The sequence below is a fragment of the Nyctibius grandis genome, chromosome 6 (assembly GCF_013368605.1).
Source record: "Nyctibius grandis isolate bNycGra1 chromosome 6, bNycGra1.pri, whole genome shotgun sequence".
In the NCBI taxonomy this organism is placed as follows: Eukaryota; Metazoa; Chordata; class Aves; order Nyctibiiformes; family Nyctibiidae; genus Nyctibius; species Nyctibius grandis.
This window is the reverse complement of record NC_090663.1, coordinates 190,435-202,962: the sequence shown is the minus strand read 5'-3', so window position 1 is coordinate 202,962 and position 12,528 is coordinate 190,435. Positions and strand designations below refer to the sequence as shown.

The window sequence follows — 12,528 nt, the reverse complement described above, 5'->3', positions numbered from 1 at the left end:
CCAGCGCTTGACAACCCTTTCCATGAAGAAATTGTCCCTGATCTCCAACCTAAACCTCCCCTGGGGCAACTTGAGGCAGTTTCCTCTCGTCCTGGGAGGAGAGACCGACCCCCCCTCGCTACACCCTCCTTTCAGGCAGTTGTAGGGAGCGAGAAGGTCTCCCCTCAGCCTCCTTCTCTCCAGGCTAAACCCCCCCAGGTCCCTCAGCCGCTCCCCATCACACTTGTGCTCCAGACCCTTCCCCAGCCCCGTTGCCCTTCTCTGGACTCGCTCCAGCTCCTCAAGGTCTTTCCTGCAGTGAGGGGCCCAACACAGCACCCACCCACCCAAAGGCTCTCTCTGCTCTGGCATCTCATGTGGTCAGAGAAGCTGAAACTTCAGCTCCAGGACAAGCTGCACGTGCTGCTGCCGGAGCAGCGTGTGCCACGTCTACACAAGCCGAGCACCAACCTCTAAGAAAACGAGAAGCCCAAAGGAAAAGCGAGATTCACCGTGTGAACACAAAGGTTCCTGCTCAGTGATTTCAAACCCTCTTTCTCCACCCCGGTTTATGTTTGCCCTTTGCAGGGGTGTGAAACACCACGAGACAGGAACCAGGGCTGCACAGGAGGAGCCCTCTGGGATGATCAAGTCCAACCACTGCCCTGACACCACCACGTCAACTAGACCATGATGACATTCCAGCTTAGGCTCAGCTTGCAGCGGTGACTTTCCAAACCACGAGGCTGGGACGCACCTGAGGTAACTCCTGGAGATGCTCCCGGACGCCCTCTCGCAGCTGCACTGCCGGGCCAGGAGCACAGACTGTGACACAGGACGAGGACACGTGTGGGGAGGCAGCCGGGGGCAGGGGGTGGCAGACAAAAGCCCAGGGAGGTGTTTCAGGAGGAGCAGAGCACGGCTGGAGGAACCAACCTCAGCTGCACTGAGCAGGACGAGATCCTCGGAGCACAGAGAGAACCCAGCCAGGCTCTCCTCAGACAACATCACAATTTAACTTTTATTTTCCTACAGCACTTGTCTGTAGAGCAGCAGCAGATAAACCAGCCCCAAACCGGAGTATTTCACCCTCTCTGCTGCAGCAACATCACATTCGGCGTCGTGGGCTGCGCGTGGGTGTCCTGGGAACGCCTTCTGCAGAGCTGCGGGAGGGCTTGTCTTCCTCGCTGCCTTTCCACAGTGTACTCAGAGTAAAAGCACACGCTACAGCACCCAAAACACCCAGGTTTTTCAGCAGTCACACACAGCAGGCTCCACACCACAGCTCTTCTGGCAGCAAGGCCACTTTAGGAGGCTCCTGACGTCCTTCCCTCCAGCTTCTCACCCTCTCTCCATCACGATGCCCAACCTACCCAGGAGGTTTCGCTGGAGCCGTCTCTGGAGCAGGTTTCGCTGTGGCCACGGGCAGACGCCAGCCCCGAGGCAGGGACAGGCAGGGCTGGAGGTGGGAACTCTCCTGAGCCAGCCTTGCCAGGTCGGGGCGATCGCCGGCGCAGCCACAGCCCAGAGCACACCACCGGCCTCCTCGTCAGCAGCCGCAGAAATCCTCCAGGGAAATAAAACTGGGACTTCACATGGAAAAAGAATTTCCTGATGTTGTTTTTTTTTTAAAGCACAAAAGCTCTTCGGGGCCTGTCTGACAAATCACGAAGCAGACACCCAATAAAGCCAGCAGCGCATCTTTGCTCCTGCAAAACCATCTCCAGAGACCATCTCCGAAGCACCGGCAGCACAGGACCGAGTCACCCCAGTAGCCTGCCTGAAGTCCCACCACGTTTCACTCACAACACGCTCAGGCATGGGTTTTCTGCTGCCCCTTTCCCCACCTGCAGAGGAGCGAGCAGTCCTCTCACAGCAAGAAAAGGCCTTTTGCCTGCACCACAGAAATCCCAGAATCAACCAGGTTGGAAGAGCCCTCTGGGCTCATCGAGTCCAACCATTGCCCTGACACCACCATGGCAACTAGACCAGGGCACTAAGTGCCATGTCCAGGCTTTTCTTAAACCCCTCCAGAGATGGTGACTCCACCACCTCCCTGGGCAGCCCCTTCCAATGGCTAATGACCCTTGCTGAGAAGAAATGCTTCCTCATGTCCAACCTGAACCTCCCCTGGCGAAGCTTGAGGCTGTGTCCTCTTGTCCTGTCGCTGGTTGCCTGGGAGAAGAGGCTGACTCCCACCCCGCTACAACCTCCCTTCAGGTAGTTGTAGACTGCACTAAGGTCACCACACCACCCCACGATCGCCACGAGCTGCCCAATTAGTGCAGCAGGAAGAAACGAACGCCAGCTTCACTGGGAAGGGGTGACACCATCACGGGGTGAGAGCCCAGCGAACCCTTCGCACCCGCTCTGCCGGCACCACAAAGCCCCAGCGCAGGTGAGAGCCTCCGCGATGGGCAGACATCCTGACCATGAAGAGATACCAGCACGGGATTCTTCCCTCTAGCAGGATGAAAGGGCAGAGCAAAATAACTGACATTGCTGCAGCAAAGCACAAAATTATGCAAATTACTGTAAATCTGCCGAGTAGTCTGAAAAAAACTGCCAGCTCAGGTAGCGGTCCCTTGGAGAGACTGGTGTTCATCGAACCACAGACTGGTTTGGGTTGGGAGGGACCTTAAAGCCCATCCAGCTCCAACCCCCTGCCACGGGCAGGGACACCTTCCACCAGACCAGGTTGCTCCCAGCCCCATCCAGCCTGGCCTTGAACCCTGCCAGGGAGGGGGCAGCCACAGCTGCTCTGGGCAACCTGGGCCAGGCTCTCACCACCCTCACAGCAAAGAGTTTCTCCCTCAGATCTCATCTCAATCTCCCCTCTTGCAGTTTAAAACCGTTCCTCCTCGTCCCATCACTCCATGCCCTTGTCAAAAGCCCCTCTCCCGCTTTCCTGTAGCCCCTTCACGTACTGGAAGGTGCTAGAAGGTCTCCTCAGAGCCTTCTCTTCTCCAGGCTGAAGAATCACTTATTTCCATACTACAGGAACAACGTGAGCGTGCGACCCAAAGCTGCACCCGAGTCCCGCTGTCAGGCTTAGGAAGAGCCCCGCTGCTCCACGAGCCTCTCCCCAGCCCCAGGTAACAGATTTATTTAACAATATTTCACCTCCAGATCATAGATTTTGTTAACGACAGCGACATCTCAAACAAGTTTTGTCTTCGTTTGCCTCGTGACTCGCCTCAGCCTGTATGAACACGGGTCACAGAATCCCAGACTCAATGAGGCTGGAAGAGCCCTCTGGGCTCATCGAGTCCAATCATTGCCCTGACACCACCATGGCAACTAGACCAGGGCACTAAGTGCCATGGCCAGGCTTTTCTTAAACCCCTCCAGAGATGGTGACTCCACCACCTCCCTGGGCAGCCCCTTCCAATGGCTAATGACCCTTGCTGAGAAGAAATGCTTCCTCATGGCCAACCTGACCCTCCCCTGGCCAAGCTTGAGGCTGTGTCCTCTTGTCCTAGCGCTGGTTGCCTGGGAGAAGAGCCCGACTCCCACTGCGCTACAACCTCCCTTCAGGTAGTTGTAGACTGCACTAAGGTCACCTCTGAGCCTCCTCTTCTCCAGGCTAAACACCCCCAGCTCCCTCAGCCGTTCCTCGGAGGTCAGACCCTCCAGACCCTTCCCCAGCTTGGTCGCCCTCCTCTGCACTCGCTCCAACACTAAATCACACTAAACGAGACGTGAGTGTGCTCGGAGAGCGGAGGCAGGGCTGAGCCCCCCAGGCCAACCCTCACCTACCGCAGGGGACCGACGGGCAACCCGGGAGCCCCAAGCAGGGGCGCGGGGCAGGTGGGGGATCACAGAGTGGTTAAGGGTGGGAAGGGCCCCTGGAGATCCCCCAGCCCACCCCCTGCCCAAGCAGGGGCACCCAGAGCACGTCGCACAGGGCCGTGTCCAGGCGGGTTTGAATATCTCCAGAGAAGGAGACTCCCCCCTCCCTGGGCAGCCTGTGCCAGGGCTCTGGCACCCTCACACCAAAGAAGTTCCTCCTCATGTTCAGACGGAACTTCCCGTGTCTCAGTTTGTGCCCATTGCCCCTTGTCCTGACGCTGGGCACCACTGAGCAGAGTCTGGCCCCATCCCCTGACACCCCCTGAGGTATCTGTGAGCGTTGATCAGATCCCCCTCAGTCTGCTCTTCTCCAGCTGAACAGCCCCAGCTCCCTCAGCCTCTCCTCGCAGCAGAGATGCTCCAGCCCTCGCACCATCTCCGTACCCTCCGCTGGACTCTCCCCAGTAGCTCCTGGTCTCTCTTGAACTGGGGGGCCCAGCACTGCCCACAGTTCCTCCAGGTGTGGCCTCCCCAGGGCCGTGCAGAGGGGCAGGAGAACCTCCCTCGCCCTGCTGCCCACACTCTTCCTCACACCCCAGGACACCGTTGCCCTTCCTGGCCCCGAGGGCACAGCGTTGGCTCACGGGGCACTTGATGTCCCCAGAGCCCCCAGGTCCTTCTCTGCAGAGCTGCTCTCCAGTAGATCACCCCCAGCCTGTACTGGTGCGTGGGGTTATTCCTCCCTGGGTGCAGGACCCTACACTTGCCTTGGTTGAACCCCATGAGGTTCCTCTCCCCCAGCTCTCCAGCCTGGAGATCGGGCAGCCAGAGAAGCCACCAGGGACGCCGACCCACCGGAGCAGCTGTCACCGCCCGCGCAGCACCACGACAGGCCCTGGGCAGGCGGCTCGGAGGCGGCCACCAGCCCAGGAGGAGCTCCCCATCCCGCTCACCAGTCAGGCAGGGACAGGGCTGGAGAAGAAACCTCCTCATTCGAGGGGCGAGCCACGCGCCCACTGCCCCCCCACGCCGCTGCCTGCCCGGCACCGCTCAGAAATACGGCGTTTTACCCCCGTTTAAAGCATCACACTTGTTTACAGACCATTGCTTCAGTTATTTGAAGACACTGGTTATAGTCACTGAAAAATGGGTGCAGTTCCAAGTGACTTGTGATTTGGGTCGCTGCTGTGTTTCACCTGAGCACGATGGTTTCGTGCCTCACTCCACCACAGCGTACAACCCAAGGAATAGTTATGGTGCTCCTTCCAGAAGCCAGACTCATGGTTACACGGGCACGTGGGGACGCCTCCCTCCGTGCAGATGTGACTAATAGAACCCCAAACTGTCACTCAAAGTGCACATCAAAACTTTCAGGCGAACCCTGAACGCAGCAACCACCTCCACAGAGCTCCTGTGACAAGACACAGGTTAAAACGCTCTCAGCCTCACATCCAAGACGTGACCCAACACGGCTGGAGGAAGGAAAGGCTTGGAAATAATTCTAGTTTCTGTTAAGTCTGGTTATAGAATCACAGCACCACAGACTGGTTTGGGTTGAGAGGGACCTTAAAGCCCATCCAGTCCCACCCCCCTGCCACAGGCAGGGACACCTTCCACCAGACCAGGTTGCTCCCAGCCCCATCCAACCTGGCCTTGAACACTGCCAGGGAGGGGGCAGCCACAGCTGCTCTGGGCAACCTGGGCCAGGCTCTCACCACCCTCACAGCAAAGAATTTCTCCCTCAGATCTCATCTCAATCTCCCCTCTCTCAGTTTAAAACCGTTCCCCCTCGTCCTGTCACTCTATGTCCCTGTAAAAAGCCCCTCTCCTGTTTTCCTGTAGCCCCTTCAGGTGCTGGAAGGTGCTAGAAGGTCTCCCCGCAGCCTTCTCTTCTCCAGGCTGAACAGCCCCAGCTCTCTCAGCCTGCCTCCAGAGCAGAGGGGCTCCAGCCCTCGGAGCATCTCCGTGGCCTCCTCTGGACTTATTATGGAGTAGATGTGCGTGGTGCTGGGCAGTGAGAAGTCCAGCGTGGACAGGTTGGGTGTTTCTGAAGGCAACAGCACTGGCCACAGCACTGGCGTACGACCACGTGCCCCTAAACCCCCGCAGGGACAGCGGCGGGACGGCCGGGCGCTCCAGCCCAGCCCTGGTCCCTGCACGGACCCATTTCAGAAGGCAACGGGAGCCCAACACAAGCCTGCTCGCGTCCAGGAGACACGGCCGCCGTCCCGCCTGAGCGAGAGTCCACGCAGGTACCAGGGCAGAACCGGCGAGAAATGCCACCCCTTCGCCCCGCTCCCCCTCTGCAAACAGCCCCTGCGGCGCCCCGGCAGCCCCAGCTCTGCCCTCGCACGCCCGCAGCCTCCATCGCCCCGCACGGAGCCACGCTCTGACCCCGCGCAGGGCGGGTGAAACAACTTCGCCCGTCCCTGACGGCAGCCGCCCCGTCCAGCCCCTGTGACTAAGCAAGCGAATCCCTTCGGCCAGCACCAACCCACACACCCGCCGGCGGCTGCGGGCGCTCGCCCAGGCTGGCAGAGCAGTCGCAGGGCACGCTCCTCCACGGGGGCTTTTCGGGTGGTCCCCAGGGTGGGCACGGACCCGCTGGGAAGGGGTCTGCCCTCCCGACACGCAGCCCTCCCACCCCGGGGTCACAGAGCGCTCTGCCAAGTTGGCGAGGACCGAGCAACGGGGACACCGAAAACGCGCCGCCCGGTCCCCACACCGGCGAGGGGCCGGGACACGGTGTCACCGCGGCGGCGAGGGGGAACGCAGCGACAAAGAAACTCCCGGGAGAGGCCTGGCCGTAGGGCCGGTGCCCGCTGCAGGGCCGGTGCCCGCCGCCCGCCGCACAGACGGGGTTAACCGCAGCGTGGTAAAACCTGGAAATGGTTTGCAGGCGCTCGGAAGCTTGGTATCTCCCCGTGCAACCTGGAAAATAAGCAAAGAGGAAGGAGGAACGCGATGCAGAAAGGCAAACCGCCCCGAATCTTTGTGCTGAAAAGCCCTGGGAAGGCTCTGCCATCGCCGGCGGCTCGGCTGACGCCTCGTTGCATTAGCAGCGCTAATTAACAGCAAAGGCTAACTCAAATCAAACGGACACGGCCCTAACGTAATTCAGAGCTTCCATCCACCCCCCCACATCACAACAGACATTGCTGGTGATGCAGATCCCAAATTCCAGAGCTAGCAGAGCACAGGCAGCACCATCGTGATCTCAGTACAAACCCAGATCCATTCCTCGCTGCCACGGCCAGCGCCGAGCTGCAGCCCCGCATCACCCACCCGCACGGCCAGAGTTGGTAAATAAGTTTCCCTCCCCCAGCTTACCCGGCCGTACGTGTGCCTCTTGCTCTGGGCCATGCTGCCGCCGGCTCCGCTCGGTATTTTAAAGATTTATTGTTTTTAGACACCCGTCTCCGCTCATGGCCAGCGGCGATTCCGCGGGGGGTGTTCACGTCCCCGCCGATCCCACCATCCCCGGCGAGGCTCTGCCGGGTCACGGCGAGCGGGGAGAAGCCCTTTGCTGGCAGAGGATGCGTTAACAGAGGGACACACAGAGATCCAGCCCCGCCGATGGAGCCGGCTCTGCGCTAGTGCTGCTCCAGACTTGTCACCGCGCTGCCAGCGCTGGGTCCTAACGCTACCCGGCTCCTGGTGCAGCCGCAGCGTTCGGCCACCACCGGGCCCGGCACGGCCACCAGCACGGCCACCAGCACGGCCACCACTCGCCAGGACACCAGGACAGGCACAGCCTGCCCCTGCTCGTCCTGCCAGGCGCTGGGCAGGGGCCACCCCCACCCCTCCTGCCCGGAGCCCACCGAGACGCCCCGCACGCCCCCACGGCAGCACCCCGTGCCCCCCGCATCCCCACGCCGGTTTGCCCCCACCAGCCATACCCTGCTCCTCCCACCTGCCCTGGCACCGCGTCCCTCCATGGCAAAGTGTGAGGGACAACAAGGCCACGATGGGGGTTCTCTCCCCAACGCCCCGTGGCCGCAGATGGCACCCTGGCACCCCGGTAAAGGTGCGCCCACGACCACGGCGCTGGCACGTGCAGACACCAAACAGTTAATCGTGGGGCATCTCTTAAAAATCAATACTTGTTCTTCCCCTGGTTGATCTCAATAGATGTCTAATTAAAGTCATCAGCCCCTCTTCACGTTAATTGCTGCCTGCGAAATGGCGAGCGGGGCTAGCGGAGGGGCTTTGGCGAGCCCCCGTGCCCAGCCGCCCCGTGCCGCAGCCTCCTCCGCAGCTGCGAGGCACCGGCAGCCCCGGACCCTGCGCCCAGCGTCCCCCCGGGACACCAACACCCGCCACCGTCCCCAAAACAGGGGCTGAACCATGGATTTTTATGGCTGTTTGCATCCTACTTTAGAAAGGAGGCGATGAACTACCCGAAGGGGAAAACCAGCGTCATCGGGAGGTTTTTATAAGGGTGCCAACCCAACAGCCCCTGAGAAAGTCACACAAAGGCCAGGGGACCTTCCCATTCCCCTCAACTGTCAGCTCTAGGAGAGAGCTGGAGCGAGTCCAGGTGAGGGCGACCAAGCTGGGGAAGGGTCTGGAGGGTCTGACCTCCGAGGAACGGCTGAGGGAGCTGGGGGTGTTTAGCCTGGAGAAGAGGAGGCTCCGAGGTGACCTTAGTGCAGTCTACAACTACCTGAAGGGAGGTTGTAGGGTCAAGCTTGGCCAGGGGAGGTTCAGGTTGGACATGAGGAAGCATTTCTTCTCAGGAAGGGTCATTAGCCATTGGAAGGGGCTGCCCAGGGAGGTGGGGGAGTCACCATCTCTGGAGGGGTTTAAGACAAGCCTGGACATGGCACTTAGTGCCCTGGTCTAGTTGCCATGGTGGTGTCAGGGCAATGGTTGGACTCGATGAGCCCAGAGGGCTCTTCCAACCTGATTGATTATTGATTGAGATCAAGGACATCAGATGCCAAGCCCTGCATGATCTGAACAAAACCCAAGTCAAACACAATGAAATGAGGAAAAACCAAGGGCAGCACCAGCCCGGGCAGCCCTGCGGTGGGCGGCAGGGCCAGCGTAGCAGGAGGAGCCCCATCTCCAGCCCCTCCCCATCAGCCTTCCCACGCATTATCCGCATCTTCTGCACCTGCACAACCTGCCAGGAGAAGGTTCCCAGAGCTCCCCATGAACACCTCCAGCCCAGGGCAGGACAGGCCAAGCCACAGCCACCCCCAGGAGAGAGGAACAGGTTGTCCCAGCTCAGGTCACTCTGTCTGTACCCCTTGGGGAGGAGGATCTCGGTACTCCCCCTGCCCCAAACGAAAGGAGGGGTGGGAGGCACCATGGCGGCAGCGAAGGTGGTTTCAGAGCACTTTGGTGGTTCCCATTCACACTGCAGACAAATCCAACAGCAGTGGGACAAAGAAGTCCCCAGACTGAAACTGCCCCTTCTGTCACCCTTCCCTCACTCCTCCACAAGGACTGTGCCCGCGTTCGGGCTCCCCACACTGCTCAGGCTCACAGGACCAGGACTCCTTTGGTTCCTCTCTGATAAATATTGAACCAGAATTTTTCCCTTTCAGGAAATTCATCAAGTGCTTTTAACCCCAGAGGGAAGTTCCCCCTCTGGGTTCAGACGTCTCCAGTGACCCACTGCCGGGATCTGGAGGAATTATCACCATCTTGCACCTTCTTCTAATACTCTTCTCCTCCACAACCACTACTGCCCACTGTCAAGACAGACTCAGAGCCAAGACAGACTCGCTCTGACCCGGAACAACACTACACCGTGCTCTTCTCCAGCACAAACCACATCTGATTCCTTTAATATTTTTCCTTTTTAGCCAATGTCCACTGGATTTCCCCCACATGGAGCCATCCTGCAGAACCAGGCAAGCCCTGGCCTCTTCCCTTGGACAGGGAGATGCAGCAGCGCACCTCTAAGTCTCTGCTGGACTGGAGATCTGGCACGTGCCTGACCGCAGAGCCCTGCGCACAGCTCGGCTCCAGTCTTGGCTCGGGAGCATCCAAGATGGAAAGTTCTGGCCTGGTCCCACGGGCTCCAGCATCTCCTCCAGGGGAGCTGGCAGGGTCGCCGGAGCCTGTGGAACCAACCGTGCTCCTGCAAGGCACAGGTGACCCACCACAGGGTCTCAGCAGGACTCACGTGGGATCAGACAATCACAGGGAAACTTGGGGCACCCCCTGGTATCAACAGAAACTCATGAGTGGTGTCGGGGATGGGAGAGGCCCTCGGCACCATCTCGCACAGATATCTGAGGGGTGCTAACCCCAGCAGAGTGACAGTGGTGGTTACATGAGAAGGAGAGGCTGGAAGGACAAGCAGGGGAATCGAGTTAAAGAAACTCTTCCTCTAAGTAGGAAAAAAATGGAGAAACAGCCACAGAATTTCAGAGGGGCTTTAGAAAGTGCAGAAGGGTGAAGGGTCCTGCAGCAGCCTGGGAACGGGTGACGGGGGCCACATCCCCGTCTCAAGGAATGGGAACTCAACGAGGACAAGGGGGAACGGTTTTAAACTCCAAGAGGGGAGACTGAGATGAGATCTGAGGAAGAAATTCTTTGCTGTGAGGGTGGTGAGAGCCTGGCCCAGGTTGCCCAGAGAAGCTGTGGCTGCCCCCTCCCTGGCAGGGTTCAAGGCCAGGTTGGATGGGGCTTGGAGCAACCTGGTCTGGTGGAAGGTGTCCCTGCCCGTGGCAGGGGGGTGGAGCTGGATGGGCTTTAAGGTCCCTCCCAACCCAAACCAGGCGGTGGTGCTGTGATTCTAACTCACCCCTGTTCCTCCCGCAGAGCCCTGGGAACAGGAGACACGCTGGAACGAGCTAAACCCCCGTGGCCATCAGAAGGCTTTGCTCCCAGCCAGAGCAGCTGTAGCTGGAAGAGGATTTTTTAATTCAAAAAGAAAATTCCCAATGCTACACGGCTAATTTCTCCCTCCTCCCCAGGCACAGTGTTTTCCACTTCACACCTGAAGCACAAGGGCGTTTTTTCCCCACACAAAGGCCACTTTTCCCCCTGAAAATTGATGGAAAGCAAACCTGTACAAAAGCTGCCACCAAAGAGGGGAAGACGCCTCCACTCCAGGTCACTTAAAGCCGAATTTAAACACCAGAGAACACCGAGGCCCCGTGCTGCAGCAGGGGCAGGCTCCCAGCCACCAGAGCACGCTCCCCCTTGTCACTACAGCGTCCCAACCCCAACCCTTGGTGCTGATATTTCCTAAACCCTGACTGAAATCAGCACAAACAGCAAAGCAAGAGCCTTTGGGCACAAGCTGTGACCCCCAAAAGGATCTAACACCGACACCCCCGAGGAGACACCGCGTCCCAGCCCAACAAAGGCACAGTACCATTCTCTGGTTTCATTTCTCACCTACTACTTGGACTTGGGTTGAAAATTAAAACTGGATGGAAACTAATAACGTCAGTTTAGCAAATCATGGAAGTGCCAGCGCTAATAAAGATGATAGTTTGAGTATTTTTTTAAACTAACAATAAAATACATACATCTATCTGTTTACCCTTGTCTGCTGACACCTGGGCTGTCCAGGAGACACAAACTCAGGGAACTGAGCCACCTGCACCCAAAACAGACACCATGAGTCCCCACTCCAATTCTCCCAGCTTAAACACGTTTCTGAAAACAGCGCAATCCCCTCCCACCTCTCATCCTTCACTCGGGCTGGAAATACACACAGACTCCTTGTCATCGCTCCAGCAGTGCCAGATCACCGCGCCAGCACCTCCCGAAGGGGCTTCTGCTGGAACTCATCAACACAGGCAACAGTTTGGCACCAACTGGTGCCTCAAGGTGCGACAAACTACTGCAGCTGCTGAAGCGGCAGCGTGCAGGACGAGCTGGTGTTACCTGGACGCTGCGTAACAGACCCCAGCAGCTCCCCGGCTTGTCCAGGCAGCAGATGGGGAGTCCCCAGGACAGAGCTGCTCCTCCCGCTTCCCAGCCAGGCCGATTCCTGGGGTCCCTCCTGCCTCTCGCTGCCTGATCCCCAGCTCTGCTCGAGGCAGCTCTGCCCACTGCGTCTCCCAACCGCCCACAACAAACCCAAGCCGCTGACAGACCGCTGGCGCAGTCAATTCCCACACACCAGCTGCTGGGCAAGCAGATTACCTGTCTCCTGATCCAACCCCGCTTTTAGAGCACTGACAAGAGTATTTGTTACAAAAGGGCACTGCGCATCCCACGCAGGGATGGTTCTAGCAGGTCTCGGTGCTGACAAGACTCAAGAGCAGGGGCAGGCAGAGGCAGCGCGCTGAGCAGGGCCGGCACGCCGGGGGAGGGAGCAGCAGAGCCAGCAGTAACCCCGGGGCACCCCGCAGCCGCTGCAGCCCAGCCCCTTCTCCAGCACTTATCAGGCAACACCACGTACCGTACAAGCTGCGTGTCTGTTCACCAGTCCAACCCAGCGGGTCTCAGGAGACGTGTACTAGCACGGGAGACTGAACCACACCAGCTTGGGGCATAATTCACCCGGCGAGGTCGTCCTTGCCCGGGTTCGGGGCAATCTCCACCTGCAAGAGAGCAGCAAACGTCACAGATCTCCACGCGTCGCCCCTGTGGGGTCAGGCACCGGTGCCGTGCCACCCTCCTCCCCAGGGACACGGGCCACCCTGCCGCCAGGCAGTGTCAGAACCCACCACGACTGTCTGGTAGCTGCCCACACGCTCAGTGGGACACTCATCTTTACAGATAAACGATCATAACAAGGCCAAGAAATATTCTGTTCAGAACTGTCAGACTTTTTGCTGA

General features: G+C 59.0%; 1 protein-coding gene across 4 annotated transcripts in view; it reads right to left on the bottom strand.

The window, feature by feature from the left end:
- Positions 1 to 12,289, bottom strand: part of DCTN1 (dynactin subunit 1) — a 55,911-nt gene extending 43,622 nt beyond the window's left edge. For all 4 annotated transcript variants that reach the window (XM_068402999.1, XM_068403000.1, XM_068403001.1 and 1 more), the window contains exon 1: positions 12,149 to 12,289. The gene's annotated coding sequence lies outside the window, so the exon portion shown is untranslated. The remainder of the gene's footprint in view (positions 1 to 12,148) is intronic.
- Between the last annotated feature and the right edge of the window lie 239 nt (positions 12,290 to 12,528).